A 5,412-nucleotide genomic window follows, 5' to 3' on the forward strand; every position below is an offset into this window, starting at 1 on the left:
CATAGGTTAGTGGTTTGTTACAGGAGTGGGTGGGTGAGATTCTGTGGCCTGCATTGTGCAGGAGATCAGACTAGATGATCATAATGGTCCCTTCTGACCTTAAAGTCTGAGTCTGTGATGACATTTTTCTGATGTTCCCTCTAGTTTGGTACGTTTTCTTTCTTACCGAGATGTGGCTCATCTGCAAATGAATCCAGAACTGGCCCAATCCTTTTCTGACTGACCTTGGTCCAGAACAAGTTCCAATTTATCTTTCAATTTCAGGCATGTCTGGCATTGTTTTTATGACCTCATGATTTCTGACTCAAGCATTTCCATCTTCATCCATGTTTTGGTTAAATGAAATTTTGCCCAACTCGGTGCTTGCCGTTCCCCCTCGACACACATTTTTTCTCCATTCAGTTCAGTTATAGTTCGGGTTCATTCAGTGAAACAGTTGACTGCTCCCATCCTGGGAAAATCACCAGCCCACTGGGTATTTTGTTGTCTTCTCTTAAAAGGAAAAAAAAGTTCAAGTGGGAAATCCCAGGTTGAACTGGGTCTCCGGTTCCAGTGTGTGTCCACATTGGCAAATGAGGTCAGCATCGGCCTGTCCCTGGGGACTGGGGGGGGCAGCGCAGGAAGATCGCTTGTTAGCTGCCCCCAGCAGAGGCTCTGGTCATTGCTCAGGCCGAGGAGTTGGTGTCCGTCTCTGTGAGCTCAGGATACTGGAGCCCTGGAGCTTGCTGGGCTTCCTGGGGCAGATGCTGCTGCCTCTGCTGGGATCTGGGGAACTGGGCTGAGCAGCTGCTGCTGCCGCCGAGTGTGGTCTGTGCTGGGACAGACCATCACTATGATCCTAGAGCAGCTGTGCCCAGCCGAGAGGGGCCTTTCTCCTGGGTCTGGAACTATCCCCCTGGGGCGGCCCTGGGCTCTGCTGGCATCAGCTCCTCTGAGCCAGAGACTGCAGGTGATGGAAGAGAAAGTGCTGGCAGGACCAGACAGGAAAGTGACTCTGCACAAACGGCCTCTCCTCACCCTGCTTCTGCTCCTGGGTGTCTGTGAGTCCCAGAGCTGCTGCCCCTGACACCTCCAGGCTCACTGCCCGTTGGCAGTGGCTGTAGCTAGTGGAGAAGAAACCCCCACAGGAATGGCAGGACAGTGACCAGCTCTTCATGCAGATAGGAGAGCCTGAAAAGGGCAGGAGGAGCAATCAGTGCAGAGGGAGCCTCCCAGCCCCGGCCCCTTCCAAGCTCCATTCCCTGCAACCCCCCGGGGCAGACTGACTTTCCTGGGAGGGTGAGGAGCAGGGAGAGGAAAAGCCAGTTCCTGCCTCTGCCTGTGCTGCTGGGGGAACAGTGTCGGGGGATCCCCCAAAGTGTCTCCTTTGATTCTGCTCTTTTCTAGGGTTTGGCTCAGAGATTCTGTTCCTGGTGGGGTTTAAAAGCATCTTGTGGGTTTAGCTCTGGTAGGATGGGTCTGATCCATTGTAATAATGTAACAGTACGGCAGAGTCTAGAGGGTCTGTCTGCAGGGACAGAGCCTGGGGGGTCAGGGTGTGAAATGGACTAACACTAATTCAGAAACCTCCCGAATTTCCCTTCTCGCCCTGACAGACTGTGGAATAACGACCGTGTTTTGCTCCAGAGCGTCCCATCTTCCGAGGGGCCGGGGCAGGGAAATGGCTGTGGTGGATCCAGCTCAGGTAGGGGATTTGCGGGGAGCTGCTGGGGAGGGTCAGGAAACACTCAGGGTGAGGTGGTGGGGGACAGGGACTGATAAACCTGCTGGGACGTGCTCAGCCTAGGGCAGGGGTAGGCAACCTATGGCACTGGTGCCGAAGGCGGCACACGAGCTGATTTTCAGTGGCACTCACACTGCCTGGGTCCTGGCCAGTGGTCCAGGGGGGCTCTGCATTTTAATTTAGTTTTAAATGAAGGTTCTTAAACATTTTGAAAACCTTATTTACTTTACATACAACAATGGTTTAGTTATATATTATAGACTTACAGAAAGAGACCTAAAAACGTTCAAATGTATGACTGGCACATGTAACCTTAAATCAGAGTGAATAAATGAAGGCTCGGCACAGCACTTCTGAAAGGTTGCTGACCCCTGGCCGAGGGCCTGGTTTATGAACAGACCCATTGGGAGTGTGTGAACCTTCCCCCATTTCTGAAGCTGGAAACACCCCCTGGGCGGGGCTGGGAAAACAGAGCAGAGCCCTGGAGCCTGAACCCCCCAGACAGAGACTGCGATGAAATACAAAGAGGAGGTGCTGGGATTCCTGTCCCTGTTCCCTGCACTGAGCTGTGCCTCCCACATCAGCCTGTGCCTAGTCGGTGGGTGGGTCATGGGAAGACCCTGCCCTCCTCCACCTGCTCTCCCCTTCTCTCTGTTCCCTGCAGCCTCCTGGCCACTCTGGGCAGGGTGTGGTGGGATTCCACTCCTCTGGCCCTCCCAGACTCACCCTGTTGTGTTTCTTCCCCCATGAATGGTGGGGCTGTGGCAGGAGCAGCAGGCACTGAGTGAGGGGCACCTGTTGTTTCAGAGGCCAGTGAGCTTCGAGGAGGTGGCCGTGTATTTCACCACAGGGCAGGGGGCATTGCTGGACCCCACTCAGAGAGCCCTCTACAAGGACGTCATGCAGGAGAATTATGAGAGTGTGACCTCGCTGGGTAAGGGTTCCTGTCCCCTCAGCTATGTGAAACCATGGGGTCTGCATTTCTGCAGCTGGTCAGGTTCTTCCCTGGTCAGTTAGAATAGAGGGGAATAGGTTGCGGTAGGGCTGTGTGGTGGTCCCTCCCTGTCACTCTGTGAGAGGCCAAACCTCCTCCCTGTCACACACCTGTAAAGATGATCTCCGAAGGGGGACAGTAGCTGTGCCGAGGATTCAGCCTTCAGGCCAGGCAGAGCAGTCTGTGACCCCTGGGTTCTGAGTCAGGGCAGAGCACCAAAGTGGGCTAGTGCCCTAGTTCCGCAGACGGTCGACCAGGACAGGCCTCCTCGCCGAAGGTGGGGAGACTGCCACCCAGGGGTGAGGTGGCAGGAGGAAAGGGAACACAGACCACCCGACCACACCGCGTCACAGCCCAGGGCCCTAACGGTAGCAGAGTGGTCCGCCAATGGGTCATCAGTCACGTATCTGCAGCACGCTGACCCAGAATCAGGCCAGTCCTTAACCAGACGCTTATCTGGTTCCCTTGGGCTACTTCCTACGTCCCCAGGGTTTGGAACCTCTGTAATATGGGTGTCGTCTCTCCTCGAGGCGCTCTGGACAGTCCTCAGGTGGCAGCGCCAACAGCTCCTCAGCATCACTGGTGGCTGGCAGCCCACAGGGAACTGGCGAGTCCTTCGTACGCCAGGCTTCCTCTGCAGGTTCCAGCAGTAGGCGGGATGCATCTGTGTTCCTTGGTGGTTCCAGCCCAACACAGCTGCAGGACCTGCCTACTGTACTTCCAATTTCTTTCCCACCCTTCAGCTTCCAGCAGGGTGGGCATGGCTTTCATGGTTCAGACACAGGCAGGGGTTTAACACCAGAGCTGTGTGTGCCTCAGCAAGTCCCCCAGAGCCCACACACCCTGAGAACTCCTAGTGAGGGTGTGACAGCTCCCAGCTCCCCTAGACATTGGCCTCTCCCATGAGGGCTCAATGCCCATGTTTCCATCTGTTCAGATCCTGCAACCCCCCAGGAAATCATGGGGTCATTTGAAACTCAGGATGTGCGCTTTGTGACAGATACTGCCCCAATCCTCAGTGCACTGTGCTCGTACCTGATTTCACCCCTGAGCAGGACTCCCCATTTCCAAACCTGACCTGATCGCCTGGCTGGAAGCAGGGGAAGAGCCGTGGGTCCCAGATCTCCAGGCCTTCAAGAAAAGCAGCATCACAAGAGGCACCTCCACAGGTGAGGAGTCAGTGACACTGACACAGAAACTATCTGGCAAATGAAGGAAAAAGCTGAAAATCCCCAAAATGTGGTGTGAGCCCCCCTCAGTTCTGCATCATCTCACCCAGGTCAGGCTCTGGGCAGCAGAATGTGTGGTATCATCATAGCAGATCTTGCTCATGGCTTCCCACCCACCCTGTTCGCTGTCAGGAGTTTTCTCCCTGATTTCACTTCCCTGGGGTTGTTTGGTTGGGGCGTGGAGACAGAATCCAATTGCTCAGTCTCCCAATGGTTATTGCGTTGTGTTTTCCCTCTTTGCTACTCCCCTTTGTGTCCTTTCTATGAGCCCGGGCACTGACTCCTGCCTGGATTCTCTCTCTCCCCCAGCAGGTGACGAGACAATGAGTGAGAACGAGGATGGGAATCCACAGCAGGAAGGTCCTGAGCAAGTGGAACTGCAGGGGAGGTTTCTGAGAAGAGCTGAAGGGAATTTTTCCCGTGCTGGGAAGAGAGAGAAGCCTGGAGTCATCGGCACAGGACAGAGAGGAAGCTGGGAAACAGGCAAAAGAATAAAGTGGACGAGTTCATTGAATGCAGGGGAGGAGGCAAGGATCCCCAGGAAACCACAGCCCAGCAGGCAAATCCCAAGGAAAAGATGCTTGGACTGTGGGAAAATCTTCAACTGGATCTCAACCCTTACTATCCATCGCAGACTGCACACAGGAGAGAGACCATATGCATGCATCGAGTGTGGGAAAAGCTTCAGCGACAGATCACAGCTTGTTAGACACCAAAGAACTCACACAGGAGAGAGACCATATAAATGTTTGGACTGTGGGAAAAGCTTCAGTCAGAACTCAAGTCTCAATACTCATCAGAGACTGCACACAGGAGAGAAACCGTATAAATGCCTGGAGTGTGGGAAAAGCTTCACTAACAGATCAAGACTTGTTAAACATCACCGAACCCACACAGGAGAGAAACCCTATAAATGCCTCCACTGTGGGAAAAGTTTCAGTCAGAGCTCAAACCTTATTAGACATCAGACAATCAACACAAGAGAGAACCCATAAATACTTGGATTGTGGGAAAAGCTTCAATAACTGCAGGAAAACATTCAGCCTGAGCTCACACATTGTTCCCCATTGAAAAATTCACAGAAATAAGACCTTGAATGTGTGGGAAGCTTTATCTGGTGCTCGCAGGGCATCAAACCTCAGCAAATCGATATAGAGAAGAGCCTCTCAGATGTCCTTAGCATGGAAAATGCTTCAGTTGGAGCTAACACCACGTTGGCCGTCAGAGACTCCTCCACATAGGAGGGAAATTCTCTCAGTGCCCTGACTAGGGCTGGCCATAGTAAAAACTCCGTTTCCTAATTCCCACCTGCATCGGTGGCATTTAGCTCCCAATTATCCAGCTGCCTGTCTCTGGGGGCAGGTTCCAGCAGCAGCTAACCCGGAGCTGATCAGTGACCCTCTGGTTTTGCCTGGTCTAAGTTAACTGCAGGCAGAGGAGGCGAAGTCCAGATCAGCCCCTCCTCC

The 5,412-nt window shown here is 53.6% G+C and overlaps 1 pseudogene; it reads left to right on the forward strand.

Annotated features, from left to right (window-relative positions):
• Window positions 1–1,620: 1,620 nt before the first annotated feature.
• Window positions 1,621–5,017, forward strand: LOC116821292 (zinc finger protein 2-like; annotated as a pseudogene).
• The last annotated feature ends 395 nt before the right edge of the window (window positions 5,018–5,412 follow it).

This window comes from Chelonoidis abingdonii, chromosome 10 (assembly GCF_003597395.2).
Source record: "Chelonoidis abingdonii isolate Lonesome George chromosome 10, CheloAbing_2.0, whole genome shotgun sequence".
NCBI classification, from domain to species: domain Eukaryota; kingdom Metazoa; phylum Chordata; order Testudines; family Testudinidae; genus Chelonoidis; species Chelonoidis abingdonii.